Genomic DNA, 15,354 nt, shown 5'->3' with positions numbered 1-15,354 from the left:
CAGACATCCTTGAAGAGCCCGTCTGTCTCCCAAGGCCGTCCGCGGGACAGACATCCTTGAAGAGCCCGTCTGTCTCCCAAGGCCGTCCGTGGGACAGACATCCTTGAAAAGACATGCAGAGACGAGCGAGACCCATGGAGTATTGTATCTCAGCAGTTGACAATGAACATTTCTAGTTACTTCCCAACGTGGGTTCTCTCATGGATATTTGAGAGGCCTATGTCAATAGAAGACTGTGAGCTTTTCAAGGATGTTTGAGTCAGTATAGCAGAGTAATTTAGAGCATTGATACTGGGGTAACTGCATAGACAAGTCACTGAATTTCCTTAGCATCTTTCTTTGTAAAAGGAGAATAATAACAGTACCTACCTCTTGGGGTTGTGCTTGGAACGATGTCGGGCACTGTGTAAGTATTAGCTATTCTTATTATGGAATGCCTTACCAAATAAGTGTTCAGTAAATCTGTTTGGAAACAAGTGAATTTGAGATATGGTTTATAATATATGCATTGTTTTCTGGAATAAAAATAAATAACAGAGCTGACAGAGTTAAGAATGATGTGAGTCATCTGAGGTGATTTTATTGAGAAGAAAATACTGCATATTCTTGTTTCCTTAAAAAGTGCATTTCTATTTAGCAATAATACATTATCTTAGTTCAATAGCAATGTTACTCATAATGGGTTTCTTCCTTACTTTTTATCCAGCTTGTGCTATCCTCTATCCCTTGATCTAGGAAAACCACAGATAGTACAGAAGACTCTGTCCAGGATAGGATGGCAAAACCTTCTAATCAGTAGGTCTTCTAGTCATCAATATTTGGGGAAGTTCTCCTGGTTCTAGGAACCTTGATCTATAGGGAATGATAGAGTAATGAAAATTCTCTACCCAGTCCTCAGCAGGCTTACAATCGGGGAGTTGAAATATATACAGCGAAACTTGTGAGAGCCGGAACTTGATGGGACTGACTTGTTTTTCTGGGTCTCTCAAGTTTTCTGCCTTTGACAGGGTACGGTCTTACTACTTTTCTATTGCTCTCTATTAGTGGAAAATATTTTAGTTTTCCTTCTCTGACAGGTTTCTGCCTTACACAGGTCCTGGCTTTTGCAGGTTTTACTACACAGGTAGTCCCCAACTTACGATGTATTTGATTATATTGAACCACACTTACAACCATACATCTTATTGTTAGTAATATGTACTACATACAATGTGGCAGTGTTATTTGCAGATGTTGTTCTCAGATGTTCACTCTTAGATACTCAATTTTATGACTTACTGTTCAAAACACTGTCGTATAGATTTAGTTTTCTGAACCAAATCAGGGCCTTCAGTTTCTTGAAAACGTGGACCCAAACACTGATTGCTTTGCTAAAGCTGATAGGCAGATTTGGGAAGCAGTGGCAAGCTACCACAAAGTAATGAAATAAAAAAGAAAAGGACCATACAGACAACTCTCAATAATTTTCTGACTAGAAATGCCATCCCCATTCCCAGATCCAGATGATACAGAATTTTCCACAAGTGTCGTTATTATCCTAACTGGCAAAATGCCAACATTATCCAACTCTTCTTCATGGTCAGAGCATATTTTTATGATCTGTATAATTTTTTATGTATGTATTAAAATATATCTATAAGTTTATATGTAATGTTTCCAACCCCCAAAGACAAAGTTCAGATTTATAAAGATACTGATAAAAAGGCAATAATAAAAAATATTGCTAAAAGATAATAATAATGAGGTATTTAACTTACATCACAACCAAAATACCACAGAATGGAACACTGTCATTTGTTGGGGACTCCCTGTTAGTGTGTGTATATATAAAATACTCCTGAAATCCAAGTTCCCAGATGCCAGCCAAGGGCCAAACTTTTGAGTAGGACTTTTCTAAGGATAGGAGTCTCAGGCCTGCTGTGTTAACTCTTTTCTCAAAAGGTAGTTACACAGTTCTACTTCATATAGAAAGGCATGCCTATAACGTTGGTTCTTGGCTGATATCTAGGAACTTGGATTTCCGGAGTCTTCCTACCACCTTAACTGATAAAAATGACCCATTGTCCTAAATTGTGTGAACAGTAGTGTTTATTCTCAACAGCAGCTTTCCTTTTGGGAGTCTAGAATTTTGGTAGATGCTAGGCAGTGGGTGCCTAGGTGACCAGCCCCCAATAAAAACTTTGGGCACTAAGTCTAATGAACTTCCAAGGGAGACAACACTTCACATGTGTTGTCACACTCATCACTAGAGGAAGTAAGTGTGTTCTCTGTGACTCCGCTCAGAGTGATCACTTGGAAGCTTGCACATGGTTTCCTCTGAATTTCTCCCGTGTGCCTTGTCCCTTTGCTGATTTTTCTTTGCATCTTCTCCCTGTAATAAATCACAGCCATGAGTATGACTATATACTGAGGCCTGTGCATCCTCCTCGCAAACCTGCAGTGTTCTTCTGGGTCCCTGACACGCTACCCAAAAAGAAGAGTAGGTGGGGACGGGTTAGCATCAGAGGTTTATTGGAAGAGTGGTATGTAAACGGGGACGTGAAGAATGGGTGTGGCTTGATCAGTTGTCAGGTAAGGGTGTTTAAAGAAATGTAAGTAGAAGGCATGGAAGCTAGAAAAAACATGGATTATAAGGAGGAAGGTACATCAAATGGTTTCTTAGGAGCCTTTGGGCTGGGAATACTTTGAATAATGTAATACGCTACTTTAATCTCTTTATGTAAGTACAAGCAGTCTCCAGATTGTGAACAAATTCCTTTCCTAAATCTTTCAGCTGAATTTATACATAAGTCAAAACAGTTAGGTACAGTTCAAATCTAACATCAGTTAGTTGAATGTTTGTCTTAGTATATAGTATATAGTGTACTTTTCTATGCATAAAAAACATTAAAGATGCCCGTCAATGTAAAATGGATAAACAAAGTGTGGTATATACACACAATGAAATATTATGCAACAATAAAGAATAATGATGGATCCACAAAACAGCTCACAACATAGATGAATCTGGAGGACATTATGCTGAGTGAAATAAGTAAATCACAAAAGGACAAATATTGTATGAGACCACTATAATAAAAACTCAAGAAAATGTTTACACACAGAAAGTAATATTTTTTGATGATTACCAGGGATGGGATGAGGAGGGAGAGAATATCACGAAGTAGAGAGTAGACATGTGTTAACTTTGGTGAAAGAAAAGCCAATATACAATACGGGGGAAGTCAGCACAACATGACCAAGGCAAGGGAAGACACTGAGAGGTACGCAAGAATAAAACGCAACAATGGTAAAAACTACAACATAACAATCCTGCAACAACAATAATAACAAACAATAATTAATGTGTGGGTATATAGGTAGATATGTATGCTCAGTAGGTGTGGGAGGGTGTATGGGAGTACACCTACGTGCATATATAGATTTGGCTGTGGATATTTTTACATACGTATTTGTATGTGCTGCATGTATATTCACATATATAATGGAACACACGGGGGCACAGTCATGGAAACATCCTAGCCATAACCAAACAATTCGTGGGACAGAGTTACTGGGCTTGAAGGCTAAGGACCATCGTCTCAGGGGACATCTAAGTCAATGGGCATAACATAGTTCACAAAGACAACGTTCTACATCTTACTTTGGTGAGTAGCGTCTGGAGTCTTTTTTTTTTTTTTTAATTGTGCTTTAGGTGAAAGTTTACAGAGCAAATTAGTTTCTGATTAAATAATTTATACACAAAATGTTTCATGACATTTGTTGCAATCCCAGAAATGTGTCAACACTCTCCTCCATCCTGAGTTCCCCATTTCCATTTGTCCTGTTTTCCTGTCCCTTCCTGCCTACTCATCTTTGCTTTTGGGCAGGTGTTGCCCATTTGGTCTCATTTACATAACAGCTAAGAAGCAAGTTCTTCACTTGTGTTTTTGTTTTGTTTTGTTTTGTTTTATAGATCCGAGTAATCTTTGGCTGAAGGGTGAACTTTGGGAGTGACTTCAGTTCTGTATTAAAAAGGTGTCTGGGGGCCATAGTCTTGTGGTTCCTCCAGTCTCTGTCAGACCAATAAGTCTGGTCTTTTTTTGTGAATTTGAATTTTGTTCTATATTTTTCTCCTGCTCTGACCAGAACCCTCTATTGTGATCCTTTTCGGAGCAATTGATGGTGATACCCAGGCACCATCTAGTTGTTCTGGGCTTAGGCTTGTGGAGGCTGTGGTATTTGTGGTCCATTAGTCCTTTGGACTAACATTTCCTTTGTGTCTTTGGTTTTCTTCATTCTCCATTGCTACGGACAGGATGGGACCAGTAGATGTATCTTAGATGGCCACTTGTAAGCTTTTAAGACCCCAGACAATATTCACCAAAGTCAAATGTAGAATATTTTCTTTATGAACTATGTTATGCCACTTGACCTAGATGTCCCCCGAGACCATGGTCTCCAACCATCAGCTCAGTAACTTGGTCCCACACCCTACTTGGATGTGCCCATGAAGTTTCAATGGCTTTGCCTTGGGCACACTGTGCTGACTTTCCCTACAATGCGTACTGTCTTTCCCTTCATCTACTATCTAGTTAGTGATTTTCCCTCCCCATCCCTCCCCTTCCTCGTAAACATTAAAGATTGTTTCTTTCTCTGTATAATAGTGTTCTCATACCGTATTTGTCCTTTTTTGATTGACTTAATCCACTTAGCATAATACCCTCCAGATTCACCAAGTTGTGAGATGTTTCACGGATTCATCATTGTTCTTTATTGTTCCATAGTATTCCACTGTGAGCATGTACTATAATTTGTTTATCCATTTACCAGTTGATGGGATTTAGGTTGTTTCCATCTTTTTCCTATTGTGAATAATGCTGCAGTGAACATGGGTTTGCATACGTCTATTCGTGTGACAGCTCTTATTTCTCTATGATATATTCCTAGGAGCGGGATTGCTGGATCGTGTGGTATTTCCATTTCTAGCTTTTTAAGGAGTACCATATCGTTTTCCATAGCAATTGTACCATTTTATATTCCCACCATCAGTGCATAAGAATTCCAAGTCTCCCACAACCTCTCCAACCTTTGCTATTTTCTGTTTTTTTTTTAGTGCCGGTAATGTCAGGGTGAGATGGTATCTCACTGTAGTTTTGATTTGTATTTTTCTAATGGCTAATGATTGCTTGCGTTTCCTCATGTGTCTCTTAGCCACCTGAATGTCTTCTTTGGTGAAAGATCTGTTCATATAATTTGTCCGTTTTTTAAATTGAATTATTTGTCTTTTTATTATTATAGTGTCACAGTATCTTATAGATTTTAGAGATTAGACCCTTCCTTGTCAGATATGTTGTAGCGAAATTTTTTTCCCAGTCTGTAGGTTCTCTTTTTACTCTTTTGGTGAAGTCTTTTGATGAGGATAAATGTTTAATTTTTAGGATATCCCAGTTATCTACCTGTGTTTTATTGACTATGCAAAGGAATTTGATTGTGTGGCTCATAACAAATTATCGATAACATTGCCAAGAATGGGAATTCCAGAACACTTAATTGTACAAATGAGGAACTTGTACTTAGACCAAGAGGCAGTAGTTCAAACAGAACAAGAGAATACTGTGTGGTTTAAAATCAGGAAAGTTGTGCATCAGAGTTGTATCCTTTCACCATACTTATTCAATCTGTATGCTGAGCAAATAATCTGAGAAGCTGGACTCTATGAAGAAGAATTCGGCATCAGGACTGGAAGAAGACTCATTCACAACCTGCAATATGCAGATGACACAACCTTGCATGCTGAAAGTGAAGAAGACTTGAAGCACTTACTGACAAAGATCAGAGATCATAGCCTTCAGTATAAATTACACATCAACATAAAGAAAAGAAAAATCCTCACAACTGGACCAAAAGCAACATCATGATAAACGGAGAACATATAGAAGTTGTCAAGGACTTCATTTTACTTGTATCCACAGTCAATGCCTATGGAAGCAGCAGTCAAGGAATCAAACGACACATTGCATTGGGTAAATCTGCTGCAAAAGTTCTCTTCAAAGTGTTAAAAAAAAAAACAAAGATGTCCCTTAAGGACTAAGGTCTGCCTGACCTAAGCCATGGTGTTTTCGATTACCTCATATGCATACAAAAACTGGACACTGAATAAGGAAGACCAAAGAAGAACTGACGCCTTCGAATTATGGGGTTGGCCAAGAATATTGAATGTACCATGGGCTTCCAGAAGAACAAACAAATCTGTCTTGGAAGAAGTACAGCCAAAATGCTCATTAGAAGTGACAATGGCGAGACTTTCATCTCACATACTTTGAACATATTGTCAGGAGGAACCAGTCCCTGGAGAAGGACATCATGCTTGGTAGAGTAGAGGGTCAGTAAAAAAGAAGAAGACCTTCAACAAGATGGATATGCACAGTTGCTGCAACAATGGGCTCAAGCACAACAACAATGGTGCGGGACCGGCAGTGTTTCGTTCTGTTATACATGGAGTCTCTATGAGATGGAAACAACTCGAGGGCACCTAACAACAACAACAGCAGCATTGTCTATTTTTTCTTCCAAGATCTTTATAGTTTTAGGTTTTACATGTAAGTCTTTGATCCATTTTGAATTAGTTTTGTATATGGTGTGAGGGATGGGGCCTGCTTCATTTTTTTTACAGATGAACGTAACAGTTTTTCTAGCACCATTTGTTAAAGAGACTGTTTTTCCCCATTTAATGGCCTTTGGGCCTTTGTCAAAAATCATCTAGGTTCTCAGCTATGTTCCATTGGTCTATGTGTCTGTCATCGTATGTTTTGACTACTGTGGCTGAATAGTAGGTTCTGAGATCAAGTAGTGTGAGGCCTCCTACTTTGTTCTTCTTCTTCAGTAATTCTTTGCTTATCTGGGGCTTCTTTCCTTTCCATATAAAGTTGGAGATCAGTTTTTCCATCTTGTTAAAGAACGCTGTTGGTATTTGGATCAGGACTGCATCATATCTGTGGACCACTTTGTGTAGGACTGAAATTTTTATAATATTGAGTCTTCCTAAATGTGAGCATGCTTTGTTTTTCCATTTTATGTAGCTCTCTTTTGGTTTCTTGCAGTTGTATTTTAAGGTTTTCTTCATGTAGGTCTTTTACATCCCTGATCAGATTTATTCCTATGTATATTATTTTTTACTAGGTACTATTATAAAAGATATTGCTTTCCTGATTTCCTTTTCGTAGTTTTCTTTGTTGGTGTATGGGAATCTAACAGATTTTTGTATGTTGATCTTGAATCTTGCTACTCCATTGAATCTTTCTATTGGTTGCAGTAGTTTTCTTGTGGAATCTTTAAGGTTCTCTAACTATAGTATCATAGCATCTGCAAATAGGAATAGTTTTACTTCTTCCTTACCAATTTGAATGCCCTTTATGCCTTTTTATTGCCTTATTGCTCTAGCTAGGGCTTCCAGCCCTATGTTAAATAGGAGTGGTGATAAAGGGCACCCTTGTCTTGTTCCCATTCTCAGGGGGAATGTTTTCAGCCTCTCTCCATTGAGAATGATGTTGGCTGTTGGTTTTGTATAGATGGCTTTTACTATGTTGAGGGATTTTCCTTCTATTCCTATTTTATTGAGAGTTTTATCAGGAATGGGTGTTGAACTTTATCAAATATCTTTACTACATCAACTGAGACGATCATATGATTCTTTTTTTGTTGTTGTTGTTCTATTTAAGTGGTTTATTATGTTGATTAATTTTCTAATGTTGAACCATCCTTGCATAACTGGTATGAATCACACTTGGTCATGGTGTATTTTTTTTTTATATGATGCTGAGTTCTGTTGGCTAGAATTTTGATGAAAATTTTTGCGTCTATATTCGTAAGAGATATTGGTGTGTAATTTTCTTTTTTTCTGATGTTTTTGCCTAGCTTTGGTATCAGGGTTTGCTGGCTGCACAGAATGAATTCAGGAGTATACGTTCCTTTTCTATGCTCTGAAATCAAGTAGTACTGGTGTGAGCTCTTCTCTGAATGTTTGGTAGAATTCTCCAGTGACACCATCCAGGCCAGGGTTTTTGTTGTTGGGAGTTTTTTATTATTATTACCTTTTCAGTCTCTTCTCTTGTTATGCGTCTGTTCAGATTTTCTATCTCATTTTGTGTTAGTTTAGGTAGGCAGTGTGTCTAAGGAGTCTTGGTGGTGCAGTGGTTAAGCATTCAACTGCTAACCAAAAGGTCAGCAGTTTGAACCTACCAGCCCCTCCTTGGAAGAAATATGTGGCAGTCTGCTTGCATAAAGATTATGGCCTTGGAAACCCTATGTGGCAGTTGGACTCTGTCCTATAGGTCACTATAGGCTCACTTTGACTCAGAATTGGCTCTATGGCAGTGGTTTGGGAGTTTTTGGATTAGTGTGTTTCTAGAAATTTGTTCTTTTCCTCTAGGTTTTCAAATTTGATGCAGTACAGCTTGTCATAGTACTCTGTTATGATCCTTGTTATTTCAGTTTGGTCTGTTGTAATGTCCCTCATCTCATTTATTATCTGGGTTATTTGCTCCCTCTCCTGTTTTTCTTTTGTCAATTTGGCCAATGATTTGATGATTTTGTTCGCTTTTTAAAAAAATCAACTTTTGGTCTTGTTGATTCTTTAAATTGTTTTTTGGATCTCTATTTCATTTATTTCTGCTCTGATCTTTATTATTTTCTTTCTTCTGGTGGCTGTGGAGTTCTTTTGCTGTTCTCTTTCTATTTGAGTTCTAGGGCTTACATTTTGATTTTGGCCCTTTTTTCTTTTTTGATATGTGTGTTTATTACTATAAATTGATCTCACAGCACTGCATTTGCTGTGTCCCAAAGGTTTTAGTATGATATGTTTTTATTCTCTTTTGATTCTAAGAATTTTTGTGTTTCATCTTTGATTTCTTTTATTACTCAGTGGTTTTTAAACAAGGTAATATTCAGTTTCCATGTTTTTAAATTTTTTTCCTTGCTCTTCCTGTTATTATGTTCTACTTTTATGGTGTTGTGATCAGAGAAGATGCTTTGTATTATTTCAGTGTTTTGGATTTTATTGAGGGTTGCCTTGTGGCCTAAAATATGGTCTATCTTGGAGAATGTTCCATGTGCATTGGAAAAGAATCTATACTTTGCTGATGTTGGGTGTAGTGTTCTATACATGTCTGTGAGGTCAAGTTTGTTAACTGTGGCCTTTAGATATTCTGTGTCTTTGTTGAGTTTCTTTCTAGATGTTCTGCCCTCTACCAAGAGAGGTGTGTTGAAGTTTCCTGCTATTGTTGTGGAACTGTCTTTTTCTCTTTTCAGTGCCATTGGATTTTGTATTATGTATTTTAGAGCCCTGTCGTTAGGTTCATATATATTTATTACAGTTATGTCTTCTTGGTGGGTTGTCCCCTTAATCATTATATACTGTCCTTCCTTCTCTTTTATGGTGGATTTTGCCTCAAAGCCTATTTTTTCTGAGAGTAGTATTGCCACTCCTGCTGTTTTTTGTTGGAGTTTGCTTGATATATTTTTTCCATCCTTTGATTTTTAATATATTTATGTCTTTGTGTCTAAGGTGTGTCTCTTGTAGACAGCATATTGACGAGTTCTTTTTTTTATCCATTCCGTCACTCTCTGTCTCTTTACTGGTGCATTTAAGCCATTTACATTCAGCATAATTATTGATATCTATGAGTTTATTGCTGTCATTTTGTTGTGCTTTTTTTGTGGTGTTGATGTTTTCTTTGTTCTTCTTGCTTTCCTGTGTTGAGTTCCTTTTGTTTGTGGAATTTCTTTTCATTTTTTTCTTAATCATAGATTTTGTGTTTATTGAGTCATTGTGTTTTTCTTTGTTTTTTATTTTGGTGAGTACAATTGTTAATAATCTTTGTGTTATGTCTAAATTTATGCTTATCTTCCTAAGTTAAAACCAGTCATTTATTACTTGATATCATCTTGATTTCCTCTCCTTTTGAAAGTTCTATACCTACACCATTTATTCCCACTTTTATTGTTTTGACATTGTCATCATTTTCAGATTGTCTCTTGTTTGCTGTTTTAAATTTTTTATTTTGTTTTATTACTGGAAGTTCTTGACTAGGTTGGAATCTGGCTGATGCTGTCCTTTGTCCTACACTCAGATTGTTGTCTGATGTTGTTGGTTCTCTAACTGAAGGACTCCTTTTAATATTTCTTGGTTTGGGTTTTACAAATTCCCGTAATTTCTATTTATGTGGAAATGTCCTAATTTCACCATCATGTTTGAGAGAGTTTTGCAGGATATATTATACTTGGTTGGCATTTTTTTTTCTTTCATGGTTCCATTGCCTTCTTGCCTGCATAGTTTCTGCCAAGTAAGCAGAGCTTAGTTTTATTGTTTCCCCTTTATAAATGACTTTTCTTTCTCCTTGAGCTGCTGTAAAGATTCTTTCTTTGAATTTGGATTTGGCAAGGGTGATTATGATGTCTTGATGACTTTCTTTTGAGATCCATCCTATATGGAGTTCCTTGAGCTTCTTGGATGGTCAGCTTTTCGTCCTTCATGATACTAGGGAGATTTTCTGCCAGCAAGTCTTCAACAATCTTCTCTGTGTTTTCCATTTTCTCCCCCTGTTCTGGAACTGATATTTTTGATATTGATTCTGTCCCACATAATTCTTAGATTTTCTTCATTTTTTCTTAATTCTTTTTTCTGATTTTTCCTCAAAGTGGCATCCATGGATTCGTCTTTTATCTCACTCTTTCTGTCTTCCATTGTTTCAGATTTGCTCCTAAAATCCTCTATTAAGTCATTCATTTCTGACATTTTCTTGTTTATTTTTTGGATTTCTAGTTGATGTTTTTGCATGATTTTTTAATTGTTTATTTTGACTTTTTGATCTTGTATGATTTTCCTGAACTCTATTGCTTTGTTTGTGTTTTCCTTGATTTTGGCTATGTTTTCATTGGTTTTGTCTGTGTTTTCTGTGATTTTGTCTATTTTTTCCTTGTTTTTTTCTGTGGTTTCCTTGATCTCTTTCTTAATCTCTTGGAGAGCCCTGAATATTAGTCTTTTGAATTACATATCTCATAGTTCCATTGCCTTTTTGTCTACTGGAAGGTCATTTGATTTTTTATTTTGTTCACTTTTTGAAGTCATCTTGTCCTGCTTTTTTATATATTTTGATATTTTCTGCTGTCTCCAACACATTGTGGTATTATTTTCTTTATTTATTGATTGTACATTTGTTTTGTCCTGCTTACTTGTTTTGATATGTCTGAGTGGGTAGACCAGGCATACTTCATTGCTTGGTTGTCTGTGGACATGATAGCTCTCACCACCTTGTTTGGATGTGTAAGGCAGGTCACTCAGCTGTGATGCAGCAGAGTGGAGCCATTGGGTAGGGAGGGAGTGAGGACAGGATGCTTAGATGTGGGAAACCTGTACAGGGCTGGTGGTAAAGGAGGGGCAGAGGACTGGGTTGCTCAGCTGTGGCACAGCAGTGTGGAACCAGCAGGGGGAAGCAGAGCAAGGCTGGGGTTACTCAGCTGTGGTGCAGCAGGGCAGAGCAGGCAGGGCAGAGGGGCTTAGTGCCAGGTTGCTCAGCTGTAGGGCAGTGGGGTGGAGCTGGTGGGGAGGGAGGAGAAGCCTCTGGGGACTTAAAACCTTGCAAATGGCAATCTAAGATACAAATATTGGTCCCTTTCCATCTGGCACAAAAGAGAGTGAACAAAACCAAAGACTCAAGGAAACAATTAGTCCAAAAGACTAATGGACCACACGAACCACAGCCTCCACTAGCTTGAGACCAGAAGAACTAGGTGGTGCCTGGCTACCACTACCAACTTCTCTGACCAGGATCACAATAGAAAGTCCCAGTTAGAATAGAAAAAAAAATGTACAACAAAATTCATATTCATAAAAAAGACCATATTTACTGGTCCAAAAGAGACTGGAGGAACCCTTAAGACTATTACCCTTAGACACCCTTCTAACTTGGAACTGAAGCCACTCCCAGAGATCACCATTCAGCCAAATTACAAACAGACCTATAAAATAAACAATAACATCTATGAAGAAAGTGCTCCTTAGGACAATCATCTATATGAAACCAAAAAGCCAATATCTGCCCAAAAACAAAGGTGAGAAAGCAGGAGGAGTAAAAAAAAGCCAGACAAATGGAAATAGGAACTCAGGGGTGTAATGAGGAGAGTGTTGACATATTGCAGGTATTGGCAATCAATGTTACAGGACAATTTGTGTAAAAACTGTTGAATGGGGAATTAATCTGCTTCTGTAAACCTTCACCTAAAGCACAATAAATGATAATAATAATAAGCAATTAAAAAAAAAAAGAAACACTTTCAAATACACTAAAACATCTTTAACATAATAATTTTAAAAAAACCATTGCTGTTGAGTCAATTCCAACTCATAGTGACTTTACAGGACACAGGAGAACTGCCCCATAGGGTTTCCTGGTAGTGGCTGGTGGATTTGAACTGCCGACCTTTTGGTTTGCAGCCCAACACTTAACCACTGCCCTACCAGGCCTCCAACATAATAATATAGTAAAAAATAATAATAATAATGTTTTGATGCTTGTCACAAAGTAGTGCCCATTTGTTATTACAAACCATTGTATGTACCTGAAATTTTTAATATAATAGGCTTTACAGGGAATGGTTTGTAACTACAGTTTATATGTAAGTCAGACATTCATAACTCGGGGACTGCTTGTATTATCTGGCTTGGAAACAGAGAGATGGTTTAAGTACCCATCAAAGGCCTTGAGACTTTTGCTTAGTGAATATGTATGAAACTGAATGTTATTATTTTTACTATTCAGAATTGTACATTATTAATAAGATCTTGCTGTTGTGAATATGAAATATCCAAACATGGGATAAATAACAAGTATTGAATTGTTAGTGAACATTAAAAATTGTCTCCTTAGTTTTTGCCTTCAAATATTTGTACCGTATGTTATTCAATTGAAGTTACAGTTTCAGTTTTCTGCTCGTTCCAACTTTTAAATTTTTTTATTATTATATTTCTAGTTTGTTTTAGTCAATATAAGACAGCTATATATAGGAATCCTCCCGTCTCCCCTTTTTTCTTATCCTAATGAGGGTGGTGTGCTTGGCTTTTTGAAGTTGATCCAGAAGCTACAGAAAAGCTATACAGTTTAAAACAGTCTACATGGGAATGTCAAAATGTCTTCAGTGTGGACAAGGCAGCATTCATTTATTGATTACTAACCATTTTTTATTGAAAAGCTGCTTTTGGTATTTTTTGATTGCTGTTACTTTTTAAAACACATACGGCTCACAAATAGGTTCCTCAAGATGCAAAAGTAGCCAAATTTGGCCTTTCATTTATTTCTTCTAGAGTTAGGGATCATTACATTTAACTAGTAACAGTATATTATGCATTTCACGAGAAAGACCTTTCAAAACCAAACTGTCAAGAGGAATTAAAGCCTGGTATTTTCAATTCAAATCAACATCTAGAATTTTCTTTTAGAAGAACACTTTATGCTTTTTGGTCTCCTTAGGAAAAATCTCATAAAATCTAATCAATTTACGAAAAGAAATTCAAAAACCACCACCTGTGAACAAAATGATATTTCAGCCAGTTTCCATCTTTCCCTATTATATTCCACAGACTTCATCTACTCAAGAAAGGTTCATCTAAATTATTCTAAACGATTCAGTTGTCTCTACCTAGAAATATCATACATACTGTTAAGGTAAAGGTGGTAGAGAGTTTATAAAGTCTTATCCCTAAAACTTTCTCTTTTCTTGTCTGTGTATCTTAGTTAATTTTTCACTAAGTGGAGATACATGATATAGTCAATACAATTCATTCAATAAATATTTTTTGAGGATGTACTATGTACAAAGTATTATACAGAGCATAGCTTTTTAAATAGGTGTTTTCTTTTGATCAAATAGTGACTTTAATTTTACATCTATAAATCTCTCTGACCCCTATAGGGTCACTATGATACTAAAACTGCCTCATAGGGTTTCCAATGAGCAGCTGGTGGACTCGAACTCTTAACCACTGTGCCACCAGGGCTCCAACGAGTCACTATGAGTCGGGACTGACTCGACTACAATGGGGTTCGGGATAAATCTTTATCTCTCCACATTTCTCCAGATTTGCCTTTAAGATTCCAAAGTACTTTCCAGCAAGGTCAAGGTAAAAGCAGCCCCCAAATGTATAATGTATTGAGAAGTCTTTCAGTTGAATCTAAGGCAAGCATTTGCATCTCTGAACAGATGTTTAATGTTCTGATTTACTGAGTGTTCTATTTTGGTTTACTTATACAAGAGACCAATAAATCAGCCATACCTTCAGATTTTATATCTTTGGAGGGTAAGTTTGATAGGTTGATGAAGTAAAGTGGGATGTATGATTAGGAAAGTACAGAAAATTAAGTGAACTAATTTGAAGACCGTCATAGAGCCTGAATCAAGTTCTATTCTGAAACCAAAGATGAGTAAATGGGCACAAATTTAGATGAATTATTAAATGTTATGGTTGAAAATTAAGAAAGTCTGAGACCTTCTTGTGTCTTGAGGCTTTTTGTTTATACACACTCACTCCTTAGATGCTTAGGTGATCTCCTGGTTTTATATGTAGGCAGTAGGATAACAACTCTCAAATAGGTATTTCTAGCACAGATCTCTACCATATATTTCAGATCCAAATATTATATTCAAACTTTCCATAAAAATTGTGTAATAGGACTCAGTCTTCGGTCAGTTTCTCCACAAGCAGATCCTAAGATGAGAATTCTTTTGCAGTGATTTGTTATGGAAGTGCTCCCAGGAGAAGCCATTGGAGGAGTGACGGAAGGAAATCAGGGAAAGGAGAAGGTCAGGAACAGTTCCTCTGATCCTGCAGGAAAGAGAGCTCAGTAGTGTAAAATGCCCTTCAACTTGTCCAGACTTGAGTTCAGGGAGCAGAACTATACTGCTCCCACAACAGCCATCCATTGATGAAGGGTCGCTCAGGGAGATGGAAACTTGCAGGTACCTTGGCTCACTTCACATAAAGGGTCCAAGAAGCCGAAAGGAAGTTTCCCAAAGAGAATCATAGTCGCAGGACTTTAGACACAAAAGCCGTCAGCACATGCTGAGGGAGGCATGTACTGAACGGTCAAAGGGACCAGAGAGGACCTTCGTGGAACACTGACAGCATCTGCTGTGGTCCATCCCTCACTCCACTCAGATCTACACACGTCTCACATGATCTCATTCCATCCTGTCAAGTGTTCTTACAGATGATGATTTGTCACAACTCCTGAGGAAAGCTAAAAGACATAGATTAGTTCAAGGAGCTCTTACTACCATAGCTTCCAAAGCCAGAACTGATTCCTCATCTCCTTCCTCTAC

General features: G+C 37.3%; 1 pseudogene; it reads right to left on the bottom strand.

Moving 5' to 3' along the window:
* Nucleotides 1–15,056, bottom strand: part of LOC105756591 (nuclear distribution protein nudE-like 1 pseudogene) — a 101,300-nt pseudogene extending 86,244 nt beyond the window's left edge.
* Between the last annotated feature and the right edge of the window lie 298 nt (nucleotides 15,057–15,354).

Source organism: Trichechus manatus, unplaced genomic scaffold (assembly GCF_000243295.1).
Source record: "Trichechus manatus latirostris isolate Lorelei unplaced genomic scaffold, TriManLat1.0 scaffold00089, whole genome shotgun sequence".
Taxonomy (NCBI): domain Eukaryota; kingdom Metazoa; phylum Chordata; class Mammalia; order Sirenia; family Trichechidae; genus Trichechus; species Trichechus manatus.
Note: the sequence above shows the minus strand (reverse complement) of the source record. Positions and strands in the feature narration are given on the sequence as shown.